Source organism: Oncorhynchus keta, chromosome 10, assembly GCF_023373465.1.
Source record: "Oncorhynchus keta strain PuntledgeMale-10-30-2019 chromosome 10, Oket_V2, whole genome shotgun sequence".
In the NCBI taxonomy this organism is placed as follows: domain Eukaryota; kingdom Metazoa; phylum Chordata; class Actinopteri; order Salmoniformes; family Salmonidae; genus Oncorhynchus; species Oncorhynchus keta.
The window spans coordinates 42596178-42613151 of record NC_068430.1 but is presented as its reverse complement, the minus strand read 5'-3'; the positions used below and the strand labels follow the sequence as shown (position 1 = coordinate 42613151).

The 16974-nt window shown below is 43.8% G+C and overlaps 1 long non-coding RNA gene and 1 pseudogene across 1 annotated transcript in view; one reads left to right on the top strand and one right to left on the bottom strand.

Moving 5' to 3' along the window:
• LOC118388791 (uncharacterized) overlaps positions 1–11960 on the bottom strand; it is a 62313-nt gene extending 50353 nt beyond the window's left edge. Inside the window, exon 1 of the long non-coding RNA XR_004826620.2 lies at positions 11902–11960. This is a non-coding gene — a long non-coding RNA (uncharacterized LOC118388791). The remainder of the gene's footprint in view (positions 1–11901) is intronic.
• LOC118388789 (sodium- and chloride-dependent GABA transporter 2-like) overlaps positions 1–16974 on the top strand; it is a 123353-nt pseudogene that overhangs the window by 80564 nt on the left and 25815 nt on the right.

The following is a 16974-nucleotide window of genomic DNA, read 5'->3' as shown; positions in this document are numbered from 1 at the left end:
CCTTGTGCACATAATTCTTTGGAAGTTGGGTTGAAGAAATGGTAGAGTACCTGGAAAGTTTGGTGACCTCCATATTGTAGGTCATTTGGATGCCTTTGTGTTGTGACTAACAGGGAAGTGAATCTCTTTTTAGGGACTGTGTGTACCTGTGCCTTTTGAACAGTGGAACCAGCTTTGTGGCCGGTTTTGCGATCTTCTCTGTTCTGGGCTTCATGGCTTATGAACAAGGGACAGACATCTCAACAGTGGCCGAATCAGGTAAGTGTTGCAGCAGTGAGATTTGAATGAATGAATTCATGAATAAACAACTTAATTCACAAACAAACTAATTAAAATACTCTTGTAAATTCTGGTTTGTTACAAGGCAGGTGTCTAAGCATTTCAGGGATCTAACTATTCCCTCTGCCCCTGAGAGTTCAGTAATGAGTTTAACTGTATTGCTGCATACAGGTCCTGGCCTGGCATTCATCGCCTACCCTCGTGCCGTGGCTATGATGCCATTACCACAGCTTTGGGCCATCTTCTTCTTCATCATGATAATCCTACTGGGTTTAGACAGTGAGGTGTGTTCGGGCCTACGAAATATTTTCTTTGCGAAGGATATTTACATAACCTACAATAGATGCTATAATCATCACTAAACTAATGGATGTGAAACTGTGAATGAGTAGCTAGTATTTCAAAGAAGAGAGTTTCCACTGAACCCCATCATCTCTCCTTCAGTTTGTAGGTCTGGAGGCATTGATGACAGCCATCTCAGACATGCATCCCTCTTTCTTCCTGGTTGGCCATCGGCGTAAAGTGCTCCTCCTCATCATCAGTGTGGGTAGCTTCTTCATCGGCCTGGTCATGGTCACAGAGGTGAGAGGTCATTTGAAGTCATCATTCTATAAGGATATAGGATACAAAATATAGAATTTAAATGCCATCATTATTAGATCAATCATGACAGTAACGAGATATGATCAATAATGTTCATGAGTGAATGTTCCGGAGTTCTAAATTGAGCAGCTGCTGAAAAATGAGTTCCTGTATATATTGAGATTTAAATGTTTTTTTAGAGTGAAGTACATCGAAAAAATCAAGAGAAAACTGCAAGACTCAATAGAAGACAAAACAAGGAACAAACCAAAAAAGACAGGCTTTTGAAAAATTAACTATTTTTCATAAAATTGTACAGTTATCTTAGCTAACTGAATTGCTAGCAGAATTGTTTACTTGTTGCTAAGCAGTTGCTAGGGACTCTCCTGGAAGAAGCTAGCTAGCTTACAAAGAATAACAACAAAAAATATCTAGTTAACAGAAGAAAGGAAGACAAAATAAGGACAAAAGAAGGACAGAAGAAAAAGGAAAAGAAAGAGGACAACAAAGTGAAACAGTCAGCACTTCTATTGCAACTTCGTATTTCGTCGTCCTAACGTAGTCTACACTGCTATCTGCCCAGCAGCTAGCCAGCTAGCAAACGTCCACCGTCTACCGAATAGCAGCACTGTAGAAACTATTACACTCAACTGAACGACTTGATTAGTGTAGTGTTAGCTAGCTACATAGTTGTCTTTGCTGTCTTCGTATCCAAGATAATTGTGTAGTTTAGAGCGTGTAGTCTTAGAGTGATTATCTTAATTTACCGAGGTTAGCTAGCCAGCTATTTGTCGTCCTTAACGTAGGAGACACTGCTAGCTAGCCAACAGCTAGCCAACGTCTACTGAATAGAACTTCCGCACTCAACAACCCGGTCGCATTCTGCTTCGCTCCACAGGTAGTATCACATTTTCATTTCATTTCATTACAGCACAACGGTTTGATTTGTTTGATCGTAGCTAGCTACATAGCTAGCTACATAGCTGTCTGTGTATCAAAGATAATTGTGTAGTCTAGAGCGATTTTCTAGGTTAGCTAGCCAGCTATTGTCGTTCTTTTAACGCAACGTAACGTAATCAACACTGCTAGCTAGCCAGCTAGCCCCCGAATAGCAGCACTGTAGAAACTATTACACTCAACGGAACGACTTGATTAGTGTAGTGTCAACAACGCAGCCACTGCCAGCTAGCCTACAAAGTCAACAACGCAGCCACTGCCAGCTAGCCTACTTCAGCAGTACTGTATCATTTTAATCATTTTAGTCAATAAGATTCTTGCTACGTAAGCTTAACTTTCTGAACATTCGAGACGTGTAGTCCACTTGTCATTCCAATCTCCTTGCATTAGCGTAGCCTCTTCTGTAGCCTGTCAACTATGTGTCTGTCTATCCCTGTTATCTCCTCTCTGCACAGACCATAGAAACGCTCCACACCGCGTGGCCGCGGCCACCCTAATCTGGTGGTCCCAGCGCGCACGACCCACGTGGAGTTCCAGGTCTCCGGTAGCCTCTGGAACTGCCGATCTGCAGCCAACAAGGCAGAGTTCATCTCAGCCTATGCCTCCCTCCAGTCCCTCGACTTCTTGGCACTGACGGAAACATGGATCACCACAGATAACACTGCTACTCCTACTGCTCTCTCTTCGTCCGCCCACGTGTTCTCGCACACCCCGAGAGCTTCTGGTCAGCGGGGTGGTGGCACCGGGATCCTCATCTCTCCCAAGTGGTCATTCTCTCTTTCTCCCTTACCCATCTGTCTATCGCCTCCTTTGAATTTCATGCTGTCACAGTTACCAGCCCTTTCAAGCTTAACATCCTTATCATTTATCGCCCTCCAGGTCCCCTCGGAGAGTTCATCAATGAGCTTGATGTCTTGATAAGCTCCTTTCCTGAGGACGGCTCACCTCTCACAGTTCTGGGCGACTTTAACCTCCCCACGTCTACCTTTGACTCATTCCTCTCTGCCTCCTTCTTTCCACTCCTTTCCTCTTTTGACCTCACCCTCTCACCTTCCCCCTACTCACAAGGCAGGCAATACGCTCGACCTCATCTTTACTAGATGCTGTTCTTCCACTAACCTCATTGCAACTCCCCTCCAAGTCTCCGACCACTACCTTGTATCCTTTTCCCTCTCGCTCTCATCCAACACTTCCCACACTGCCCCTACTCGGATGGTATCGCGCCGTCCCAACCTTCGCTCTCTCTCCCCCGCTACTCTCTCCTCTTCCATCCTATCATCTCTTCCCTCTGCTCAAACCTTCTCCAACCTATCTCCTGATTCTGCCTCCTCAACCCTCCCTCTCCTCCCTTTCTGCATCCTTTGACTCTCTATGTCCCCTATCTTCCAGGCCGGCTCGGTCCTCCCCTCCCGCTCCGTGGCTCGACGACTCATTGCGAGCTCACAGAACAGGGCTCCGGGCAGCCGAGCGGAAATGGAGGAAAACTCGCCTCCCTGCGGACCTGGCATCCTTTCACTCCCTCCTCTCTACATTTTCCTCCTCTGTCTCTGCTTCTAAAGCCACTTTCTACCACTCTAAATTCCAAGCATCTGCCTCTAACCCTAGGAAGCTCTTTGCCACCTTCTCCTCCCTCCTGAATCCTCCTCCCCCTCCCCCCTCCTCCCTCTCTGCAGATGACTTCGTCAACCATTTTGAAAAGAAGGTCGACGACATCCGATCCTCGTTTGCTAAGTCAAACGACACCGCTGGTTCTGCTCACACTGCCCTACCCTGTGCTCTGACCTCTTTCTCCCCTCTCTCTCCAGATGAAATCTCGCGTCTTGTGACGGCCGGCCGCCCAACAACCTGCCCGCTCGACCCTATCCCCTCCTCTCTTCTCCAGACCATTTCCGGAGACCTTCTCCCTTACCTCACCTCGCTCATCAACTCATCCCTGACCGCTGGCTACGTCCCTTCCGTCTTCAAGAGAGCGAGAGTTGCACCCCTTCTGAAAAAACCTACACTCGATCCCTCCGATGTCAACAACTACAGACCAGTATCCCTTCTTTCTTTTCTCTCCAAAACTCTTGAACGTGCCGTCCTTGGCCAGCTCTCCCGCTATCTCTCTCAGAATGACCTTCTTGATCCATTCAACTGAGACTGCTCTTCTCTGTATCACGGAGGCGCTCCGCACTGCTAAAGCTAACTCTCTCTCCTCTGCTCTCATCCTTCTAGACCTATCGGCTGCCTTCGATACTGTGAACCATCAGATCCTCCTCTGCACCCTCTCCGAGTTGGGCATCTCCGGCGCGGCCCACGCTTGGATTGCGTCCTACCTGACAGGTCGCTCCTACCAGGTGGCGTGGCGAGAATCTGTCTCCTCACCACGCGCTCTCACCACTGGTGTCCCCCAGGGCTCTGTTCTAGGCCCTCTCCTATTCTCGCTATACACCAAGTCACTTGGCTCTGTCATAACCTCACATGGTCTCTCCTATCATTGCTATGCAGACGACACACAATTAATCTTCTCCTTTCCCCCTTCTGATGACCAGGTGGCGAATCGCATCTCTGCATGTCTGGCAGACATATCAGTGTGGATGACGGATCACCACCTCAAGCTGGACCTCAGCAAGACGGAGCTGCTCTTCCTCCCGGGGAAGGACTGCCCGTTCCATGATCTCGCCATCACGGTTGACAACTCCATTGTGTCCTCCTCCCAGAGCGCTAAGAACCTTGGCGTGATCCTGGACAACACCCTGTCGTTCTCAACTAACATCAAGGCGGTGGCCCGTTCCTGTAGGTTCATGCTCTACAACATCCGCAGAGTACGACCCTGCCTCACACAGGAAGCGGCGCAGGTCCTAATCCAGGCACTTGTCATCTCCCGTCTGGATTTCTGCAACTCGCTGTTGGCTGGGCTCCCTGCCTGTGCCATTAAACCCCTACAACTCATCCAGAATGCCGCAGCCCGTCTGGTGTTCAACCTTCCCAAGTTCTCTCACGTCACCCCGCTCCTCCGCTCTCTCCACTGGCTTCCAGTTGAAGATCGCATCCGCTACAAGACCATGGTGCTTGCCTACGGAGCTGTGAGGGGAACGGCACCTCAGTACCTCCAGGCTCTGATCAGGCCCTACACCCAAACAAGGGCACTGCGTTCATCCACCTCTGGCCTGCTCGCCTCCCTACCACTGAGGAAGTACAGTTGCCGCTCAGCCCAGTCAAAACTGTTCGCTGCTCTGGCTCCCCAATGGTGGAACAAACTCCCTCACGACGCCAGGACAGCGGAGTCAATCACCACCTTCCGGAGACACCTGAAACCCCACCTCTTTAAGGAATACCTAGGATAGGATAAAGTAATCCTTCTCACCCCCCTTAAAAGATTTAGATGCACTATTGTAAAGTGGCTGTTCCACTGGATGTCATAAAGTGAATGCACCAATTTGTAAGTCGCTCTGGATAAGAGCGTCTGCTAAATGACTTAAATGTAATGTAAATGTAATGCACCTCCCAAGTGATCTGTTACAACATATCCCTGTATTTCAACAAACCTCGTTCCGCAGAATTGTTGGTTGATTTATTCCGTAAGCGATTGGGCTGCTGGACACACCTACGATCATTGTCTGAGTGTTTTGTAGACTCTGGAGGTAGATTAGTCTTATTGTTGTGCTCAGTAAGACTGTACCTTATACTTTCTTTCTACCCCTCCTCTATTTGCAGGGAGGCCTGTATATCTTCCAGCTGTTTGATTCCTATGCCTGCAGTGGGATGACTCTGCTTCTCTTCGCTATACTACTGTCAGTGTGTATCAGCTGGGTTTATGGTGAGATAGCCCGGCCTACTCCCAGTGCCGTTTCTAAGTATAAATTCCCATTTATGGCCCTCAACCACTTTTGTTCAATGTCAGTCGGGGTCTCAACTTACTGTTAGTTAAGATTGTGTATTCTACTATGTGACATTTTGAAATGTGGTGGTGCATCCGCAGTCTTCCTCTTGTTATGTCGGTCACTGACAGTCACCCAATTAGCCCATGTCAGCTACCATGTTATAGTTGGTTAGGTAAGTTAGTCTAGCCAGCTATCTAAACCTTGTATTATATTACAAACGTTCATGAAGGCATTTTCATGTAAGTTATTATTAAGTGTTACCACTATCACTGTAGGTGTTATGAAAAGATAAGAGTAAAATATGGTCAGTGCTATCAGGGATCCTTGTGACGTCCCTACCTTACACCCTAACCCCTCCCTTACCCTTACCTTAACCATTTTAAATGTCAACTTCAATTGAGTCGGAACATCCCAAGGATCCCTGATAACAAGGAATAAAAGATCCTGCATGGCCCCAATCCATCAATCCCAGATAATCAATCACAGAAACCCTAATTGCAGGTCAGCTTCCCTCAGGATGTTTCTGTTCAAGGTGTTTATGGCGTTTTCCAAATTGTTCCTCTAGCAGACATTGCCATGTTGGACATTGACGTGAAACGACACCTCGTTACCTTGGGATTATAAGGTTATGACATGTTGGTCAAAAATGAGTTATTCCCATAGTGTTGCTCTTTAAAAAGTTAATTTACAATGAAAAAAATGAAAAATCGGAAGTTCTACACAAACACCTTTTAACTTGGGGCTATACGGTTCTATATGCAATCCAATCACAATGATATGTTGTCAATATAATTGTATATAAGGTGATATACATGAAAACAGGAGGACATCACAAAACAGTTCTGAGATCTGTGACTTGAAACATTTTCATTATCTCAAAACGATTAATTTTGCACGTAGAACCTTATAGTCCCAAGTCCTTGAGGATTCACATCACAGGTTCTGGTTGTAACATGTACGCTGGGAGTCGGGAAGCAAGTTCAGGGAGTGTATTTAATAACTCGATTAACATAGAACATAACAAAAAAAAGATAGGTAGCGTACAGACATGAACACCGGAACAGAAACAATAACACCTGGGGAAGGAACCAAAGGGAGTGACAGATATAGGGATGGTTTATCAGGAAGGTGATGAAATGGATGTGAGTCTGATGAGGTGCTGGTGTGCGTAACGGAAGTGACAGGTGTGCATAATTGTAACGATCTGAGTGTAATGGGTGAGGAGTCAAGCGCAGGAAGCAGAGAGTTCAGGTGAGTGCTATTTTAATGCACCGACAAACGGCGAACATAAGCCAACCCTCACGAACACACAGGGCGTAATGAACACACAAATGCCCCCAAACAGGGGGACTTAAACGGTCTAGGGAAAACCCACAAAATGGGAAAAACACAAAACCCATAGACGTGCACACAAGTACACTAAAACAGATGGTCACAATAATTAATCCCGCACAAGGAACTCTGCGGGCCGGCTGACTAATAAAGCCTACTACCTAATTCAAAACAGGTGCACTCAATCAACACATAAGGAGGGGGAGGAAATAATCAGTAGCAGCTAGTAGGCCGGCGACGACGACCGCCGAGCGCCACCCGAACGGGAAGGGGAGTGTCCTTCGGTCGGAGTCGTGACAATAATGATGAGCGGCCTTGGTGACCTAGAGAGCCGGAGAGAGAGTACACTTCACACTGGTCATCTTTTTATATTAATTAGATTTATTTTTCACCAGTTTTTCAGAAGAATGGCCATAACGTAAGCTCTTATTTTCTAAACAAAGAAATACAGGTACCTTAGACCAGTATTTCCTAAACTCGGTCCTGAGGCCCACCCCTGGGTGCATATTTAGTTCTTTGCCACAGCACTACACAACTGAATCAAATAATAAAAGCTTGATGATGAGTTGGTGATTTGAATCAGCTGTGGGGGGCACAGGACCGGGTTTGGGAAACCCTGGTTAGAGCTGTTGTCCAGGTTTCCTAATCTGAACCTGTCTGTCACTTGGTGGTTTGAGAATGTTTACCTGGGTATTTGACAGACCAACTGGGTATTTGACAGACCAACTTTTAAACCCTTTTATTGACTGCTGTTATTTTGAGTCCCTGTTGATATGTTTACTCCACAGGTGCAGACCGTCTGTACGATAATATAGAAGACATGATCGGTTATCGACCATTACCCATCATTAAGTACTGTTTGAAGTATGTCACTCCAGTCATCTGCACTGTAAGTTTTATTTATTTACACCACACTGTCAACAGCTAATTTGTTATTTTTCCAATTATAGTTTTAGTAAACATGACGTTGATGTCACAGTAATACAAGTGATTTACAGAAAGCCAAAAGTTAAGATGACAATACAGATAAATATAAATGGATTCCTATGTGTAACCTATGTAAAGTAGAAAATCCTAACTTTATGTTCATTATAAATGCTTCTATAAAAACAAAGAGAGTCGCACACTCTATGTATAATCTCACTGTAATTTATTGAGTAAACCACCAACGTTTCAACATCATTGTTCCTTCTTCAGGGTAATGTCATGATAGTAGTTAATAGTTTACTACATATTTAATATATTAGGCTTGTGTTACCATTAGCACAAGCATAGGATTAACATTAACATACATTACTGTTTAATTTAATTTCACATATTCAGTTGCACTCAAAAGTTGGAACACATCTACTCATTCAAGGGTTTTTCTTTCTTTTTACTATTTTCTACATTGTAGAATAATAGTGAATATATCACAACTATGAAATAACACATATGGAATCATGTAGTGACCAAAAAAGTGTTAACTAATCAAATATATTTTTCACATTAGATTCTTCAAAGTAGCCACCCTTTGCCTTGATGACAGCGTTGCAAACTCTAGGCTTTCTCTCAACCAGCTTCATGAGGAATTCTCATCCAAGTCCCCTCCACATCCCACATCACACCTCCTCCTCCATGCTTCACGATGGGAACCACACATGCTGAGATCATCCATTCCCCTACTCTGCATCTCACAAAGACATGGAAGTTGGAACCAAAAATCTCAAATTTGAACTCATCAGACCAAAAGATAGATTTCCACTGGTCTAATGTCAATTGCTCATGTTTCTTGGCCCAATAAAGACTCTTCTTCTTATTGATGTCCTTTAGTAGTGGTTCCTTTGCAGCAATTTGACCGTGAAGGCCTGATTCACACAGTCTCCTCTGAACAATTGATGTTGAGATGTATCAGTTAACTTCTTATGGTATAGGGGACGGTTGCGTCCCACTTTGGCAAAAAACAGGGAAATGCAGTGCAGCAAATTTTTTTAAATGGTATAAAAATCTAACAGTCATTAAATCACACATGTAAGATACTCAATTAAAGCTACACTCATTGTGAATCCAGCCAACATGTCAGATTTTTAAAAGGATTTTTGGCGAAAGCATAAGAGTAAACAGTAACAGTAAACAAAGAGTAGCATATTTCACCCCTGCAGGTGCTACACAAAACGCAGAATTAAATATAAAACATGCCTTACCTTTGACGAGCTTCTTTTGTTGGCACTCCAATATGTCCCATAAACATAACAATTGGTCCTTTTGTTCGATTAATTCCGTCCATATATATCCAAATGTCCATTTATTTGATGCGTTTGATCCAGAAAACAACAGCTTCCAAAAAACGCAATATCACAACAAAATATTTCAAAATTTGCCTATAAACTTTGCCAAAATATAACTACTTTTGTAGTACAACTTTAGGTATTTTTAAACGTTAATAATTGATCAAATTGTAGACGGGTCTGTGTTCAATAGAGGAAGACAACAAACCAACGCTACTTTTCACCTCTTGCGCACTCTCAACGGTGTTCCCCAGTTCCTAGATGGCCTACTTCTTCATTTCACAAATGAATAACCTCAACCAAATTCCAAAGACTGGTGACATCCAGTGGAAGCGGTAGGAACTGAAAACAGGTTCCTAAGAAATATAATTTGCCAATAAGAACACAGTGAACAGACAGAGACCAAAAAAACACATTCTGAACGGTTATTCCTCGGGGTTTTGCATGCTACATAAGTTCTGTTATACTCACAGACATGATTCAAACAGTTTTAGAAACTTCAGAGTGTTTTCTATCAAAATCTACTAATAATATGCATATCTTATATTCCTGGCATGAGTAGCAGGAAGTTGAAATTGGGCACACTATTTATCCAAAAGTGAAAATGCTGCCCCCTATACCTTAAGTTAATTGAACTCTAATTGAATTGAATTTGCATTTTTTTGGGATGCAATCTGAGGTGCAGTTAACTCTAATGAACTTGTCATCTAACACAGAGGTAACTCTGGGTCTTCCTTTCCTGTGGCGGTCCTCATGAGAGACAGTTTCATCATTGCCCTTGATGTTTTTTGCAACTACACTCAAAAAAACTTTCAAAGATCTTGAAATGTTCCTCATTGTCTTACCTTCATGACTTGAAGTAATGATGGACGGTCATTTCTCTTTGCTTATTTGAGCTGTTCTTGCAATCTTATGGACTTGGTCTTTTACCAAATAGGGCTATTTTTCTGTATACCACCCCTACCTTGTCACAACACAACTGATTGGCTCAAATGCATTAATTCCACATATAAACTTTTAACAAGGCGCACCTGTTAATTGAAATGCATTCCAGGTGACTACCTTATGATGCTGGTTTAGAGAATGCCAAGAGTGTGCAAAGCTGTCATCAAGGCAAAGGGTGAATAATTTAAAGAACCTCAAATATAAAATATATTTGGATTTGTTTAACACTTTTTTGGTTACTACATTATTCCATATGTTATTTCATGGTTTTGATGTTTTCACTATTATTCTACAATGTAGACAATAGTAAAAATAAATTAAAAACCTTGAATGATTAAGTGTGTCCAAACTTTTGACTAGTAATGTGTATTTAATTGTTTCCAATTTCATAAAATGTTTGTTACATGTAATCTTTTGTTTCAACTATAATGCCTGATATGCATCATGAACAGGGGAAACATGTTGGGTGTGCTCCAGCTCCAGCTTTTTATTAGACCATTATAAATGCTCCACCAGAAGCCTGACCTAAACGTACTGGAGAAACTATAACCTCGTTCTAAACCTTATCTTGTTCATCTCTGTCCTCACTCAACCCTCACTGTTACCCTAATATGTTATAATTAGTCAAATGTTATCAGAAAATACATTGTGTTCTTTCATGTTTATTTTACAACCTCCATCCATATCTTTTGTTCTAGGCTACATTTATTTTCTCCTTGATAAAGTTTACTCCGCTGAAGTTCAACAACACCTTTCAGTATCCTTGGTGGGGTTCCGCCGTTGGCTTGTGGTTCACTCTCTCCTCCACCCTCATGGTTCCTCTATGGATGGTTTACATCGTGAGCGTCACTCCTGGTACACTGCGACAGGTAAATAGGGCCATAATTTATTAGGTTTCTGTAGAGTTTCACATTGCTTGACTTGGGCAGGAGCTCTCCGGAGCTGAGTACCAGCACCTAAAATGTTTAACAGTTTGAGCTCCTGTTCCTCTTATAGAATATTATTTCAAAAGTTTTGTGGAGCTCCTGCACCTAAATGTAAACAGTACCAGCACCAAACATGAGTACCGGCAACTGTCTCAGCCCAAGTCAAGCACTGGAGTTTCAAAACAGAAAAGCATCTCAAAGTGGTCCAAAAGCAACCAAACAACAAGCAATATATGATAGGTAGCATAGCTATAGCTACTTACGTAGGTTGACGATAGAGGATAAGTTTTTGAGTACATTCTCCAAAGATGGAGCAATGGTCATGAGAGGCCATGGTTAATTTCTCATTATCAATTCCAAACTTCAGATCTTTTAAAAGTTGCAGGTACCATTTGTGTTGTTATCACTAGTTATGTCTCTATTTCTACAATGATCAGATCCATTACCCAAACCCCATTTACTCCCCAATACACACTGATGATGATGTTTCTTCTACCAACTAAGAAAATAGGAAAAACAATCAACGTTCTGCAAACATCACCAGTTATTTTATGTCTCATTCCTTTGGTGGTCTGTCTTTGAAATGCTACTCTGTCTCTTATTCCTCAGAGACTGTCCATCCTCACCACGCCGTCAGAGGATCTCCTCATAACCAAGGCCCAGAAGAATTCCCTCCTGGCCAAGCAGTCAGAGCAGGACAGACCCCTGGGGGACACGGAGATACCAGTCTGGGGCCACAAACTCCTAGACAGAGACACTGGCCCCCTCTCTCAGCTACCATCCCTATAGGACTAGAGATAAGCAGGTCCAGCCAGTCACTCAAGGTCCTGACATAAACAATACAAATACTTCCTGTTGTGTAAAAGAGGCTTAAGTGAACCTATAGGACAGAACATAATCCACCCCATGCTTTTTTCTTTGGAGAGAGATGTGGGTGTTTCCAAAACACACTCTATTTCCTGTATGTAGCGCTGATGAGATGTTGAAGCACTGGTTCTGGAAAGTCTTGGTGTGAAAAAAGAGGTGTGGTCATTCTGTTTGGCCCAGAAAACCCTACGTAGAATTACAGGTCAATCTTGCTGTCTCATGTCATAATGCAGAGAAAGCATCTGAAGTGAGATATTGCGTAAAATACTGTGATAGGATTTGATGCCAATATCAATAAACTCATCAAACCTTGTGCCATGATTTATAAGTCATGTTTCCACCCTTATTCTTTGGAGTACTTTAAATAAAAAGTGTAATTCGCTGCAGAAATCTCTTCTGATATTGAGACCTAACATTCATCTGAGACCTGCTCCCGTATTCATAAAGCGTCCTAGAGTAGAATTGCTGATCTAGGATCATAGAAAAGGCTAAACTGAACCTAGATAAGCGCTCCTACTCTGAGGTAATTGAACAGAGACATTGTCATTCCACTGACTGTAAATACGTTTTCCCCACAGGGTACAGACTGTGTTCCATAGCCGAGCTGAAGACAACAATGCCCTTCTATGAGTTACTGATAAGACCAGTAGGTAACAGCAGTTATCATTGACTGCCAGTTCAGGCTAAACCAACACAGAGCACACCCCACCTGCAATTGTATCTGAGGCAAATTTAGCCTGATTTGAAAAATTAATACTCGTAGCTTTAGACAGTTGTTTGTACAATATCTATGTTCATCCTTTAATGACTTATTATGGGCTGTATTACAGTGTACAAATGTCTCTGATTGCTGACTAAAGGTGGCAGCTCCAGCTCTACTATCCCTGATGACAGCCTGTGTTTTATCATTCATAGATACCATTACAACCCTCAGTGTAGCAGGTTAGGGTGATAATAGAGTTTCAATGTTTTGATATTTTATTGTTGTTCTCGTTATCATTTTACACAATTCCCCAGCTGCACATGACGTATTCCACTAGTATTTGGTTGTGTCATTCCACATGTCAGGCTATCATCTGGAGTGCTTCAGCAAGTTGTAATAGCTGTAATACTAGACAAGTGTATTGTTGTATGTAAGGTAAGACAGAATGCCTATTAAAAGTGTGCCAGTTATCAGGTCGTACAACATGCCTACAGCATGTAGTACGATGAGATCTCTCATTGTGACTGTGATGAGTGACAAGTTGTATTTTGTCCTATTGCCTTCTGCATTCATATGTCAAATGATAAAATATGACACTTGGACCTTTTCTGTATTTGACATTTCGGGCCAGAAGAGAAGAGGGCTGAGAGCTTAGTCCCTGGGTATAACAAGCCTTATTTCTGGTTGAAGATATTTCACATTACGTCCACCTGAGAACTTATGGGTTCTGCAGTAAAAAATAACACACAAGTTACATCAGGTAAAATATGACTTGTAGTGAATATATAATACATCTAAGCCTACAACAGCGACACACTATCTCGTCAACTGAATTGGTGTCTGACTTCACTTTTATTTCCATAGATAGGAGACAACTGAGGATGGATCAACAACATTGCCTAGCTAAATAAAGGTTACACTAAGAGCATAACATTTCTGCACCCTAATTTTCTAATTCTTGTCTAACCATACCCAAACGGAGATTAAGTGAAAATAAAAATCTCATTGATTTATCAAGACCGGTCCCGATGCCTGCCTCAGAGCAACACGAAACGGTGTTAAAATAGCTGTAGGCTTTTGCTTCTAACTTCAATATGCTCTTTAAATAAATAAGACCTACACCATTTTCAATAGCACATTACTCAACACTAGTGAGACTCATTTCGTCTATGGTAGGCCTAGTGTATATCGAAAAAAATATTGTTTTCAATGACGAGACTCTCCCCCACTAATTACATTTAGAGGATTGGAGGACTCTAAATGAATATCTAAGGGTCATTTTCCATTAGGATCTGTGACAATATCTGAGAATATCTAAGGGGCTTTTACATTATATAATTCTAAATTAATTAATAATAATCCATTTGTTTAAAAGTAACAATATTTTGGAGATTTCGTTTTCATTTAATCTAGAGTGAGCGAGAAAAAGGCAGTCCTTGAACATAGGATGAGACATTCTCACTCATTTGGAAATAAAGCCAGTTTGATATTTAGAAAAATTTATTTCTGGAGAAACATAACTTAATTATTTAGCAGACATCACTTGCTTATATTCAGTCAACACATATCTTAAGAATATAATGGAAAATGTTTGTTTCTCCATGCTTATATATTTTTGGGTCCCTCTAAGTCCCGCGGTGTAAGCTCACAACTTTTAGAGGAGGAACCACTGTAGATGCGCTCAGGAGGACAATTCCCTCTGGACAGGAACCTCTGCCGAATCGTAGAGGCATCGGCCTTGATGTTCTTAGAACCTGGGCGATGGGTTAGTGAGTCGAACCTGGTGAAGAAAAGTGCCCACCTGGATTGGCGTGGATTCAGTCTCCTTGCTGTCCATATGTACTCTTGGTTCCGATGGTTGGTGAGTATGACGAATGGTTCCTTGGCGCCCTCCAGCCAGTGTCTAAATTTCTCTAATGCCAACTTCACCACCAGGAGCTTCCGATCGCCGACATCGTCATTCCTCTCTGTGGAGGACAGTTTCTTGGAGAAAAAAAGCACAAGGATACAATCTCAATGGGTTACCCTGCCTTTTTGACAAAACTTCCCCCATGCCCACCTCAGATGCGTCTACCTCAACCGCAAAAGGTAGAGTTAGATCTGGGTGTTTTAGCAAGGGGACGGAGGTGAAACACCCCTTTAGGAGACGAAAGGCCTCGTCAGCTACTGGAGACCAAACCAACCTATGAGGCCAACCCTTGAGCTGAGAGGGGCGGCGACGGCACGGAAGTTCCTAATGAAGCGGCGGTAGAAGTTGGCAAACCCCAAAAACAGTTGTATCCCCTTGATTTGTGGTTGGGACTGGCCATGACCTTACCGCATCTACCTTCTTGTCCTTCATCTTCGATCCCTGCGGGCTGATTTGATAACCCAAGAAGGAGACCGCCTTGGCGAACAGGTGATTGGCGAAGAGGCATTCCAGGACTGCTCGAATGTGGGTGATGTGATCTTCCAGGTTGGTCGAAAAGAACAGGATGTCATCGATGTATACAATCATGTCCCTGAACACCTCGTTGATGAATTCCTGGAACACTGACGGCGCATTGACATCGTGCTGAACACTGTCTTCCACTCATCCCCACCCGGATGCGGATGAGATTGTTGGCACTCCGCAGGACCAGTTTGTTGAAGAACTGGGCCCAACAGAGCTGCTCGATGGCTGACGGCACCAACAGGAGTACCGATACTTTGTGGTGATGTCATTGAGTCCCCGTAATCAATAGATGGGCATAATCCTCCCTCCTTCTTGGCCACGAAGAAGAAACCAGCCGATTTAGGAGACATGGATGTGAGGATGAAGCCCTATTGGAGGGCCTCTTGAATGTAATCCTCCATGGCCTGGATCTCAGCTAGATGCGTATGCGCGGAGGTGTAGCATGGGAAAACACGTCAATGGCACAGTCCCAGGAGCAATGAGGAGGGAGACAGGTAGCGCAGGTTTTGGAGAATATCTCCCTTATGTCCTGGTATTCCTACGGGATTTTGGGCTGAAGGGCAACCACAGGACTCTCAACCAAAGTGGTGCCATAGGGGACAGGGAAGCAGGTCTTCCGGCATTCAGGTGACCAGTCTGTGATAATCATATTTAACCATGAGATGGTAGGGTCATGGCGTTGGAGGCCAAGGATGATGTAGTGAACTGGTGCACTGGTGATGAAGAATGGGATGTTCTCCTGGTGATTGGCCTCCACAGTGAGGGTGAGTGGTTGAGTGATGTATGTGATGGTTCCAGATCCTAATGGCCGACAGTCGAGGCCCTGAACTGGAAAAGGAGAGGAGAGCAGGTAGATGGTAATGTTGAGGGAGGAGGCAAGGGTCTGATCCATAAAAGAGGGAGAGAAGTAATGAGAATTCCGACGCTCCCGGAGAAGGTTATCCAGATGGATGGCTATCACAATGAGTGCGTCCAGGGTGAGGTTGCCGTCACGACAGGCCAGTTCCTTCTGGACCCCCTCACGCAGACCTCTTCTAAATAGTGTGCGAAGCACCGGCTCACTCCATCCACTGGAAGCTGCTACTCTCCGGAAGGTGAGCACATACTCAGCAGCCGTCTGATCCCCTTGCTGAAGCATATGCTCACCTCCCTCTCTAACCCTCCACGGGATGATCAAAAATACATTGAGACAGAGCCATGAACCCCTCATAAGAATCTAGCTCCTCCTCTTTCCCAGATGGCCGTAGCCCATTCCAATGCCCGCCCGGTCAGCAGAGAAATAACCGTGGCAACCTTAGACCTCTCGGGGGTGGGGGCTCCCATCTGGTGTGAAAAAATAGGCTTCTCACTGAAGGAGGAAGCCACTGTCTTTGGATGGTGTACCGTCGTATTTCTCCGGGAGGGATAGATGGGCATCGCTGACCTGAGCGGATTGCTGAATGGGCCGTTGCGCTGGCTCGCAACATCTCTCAGGGGTGTTCGAGATGCTGCAGACTGTGGAGAACCTCTTCCATGGCCTTCCCCAGTTGAGCCACCTGGTCATTGTGTTGACGTAGAAGGTACCCTTGCTCGTCGACCATCTGAGAGATATCTGATTTTTCTGCTGCTTCCATAGTTTGAGTTGGTACTCTGTAATAATGGAGCTGTGAGTCGGGAAGCTGGTGCAGGTGAAACGTTTAATAAAACATCAAAACAAGGAACGAAACAATGCCATAAGGCTACACGCCGGTACATACGAATGATACCAACTGGTGAGTGACCATAAAAGACTGACATATAAAGGGTAGGAAATGATGAAGGTTGTCACGACTCCCGCCAA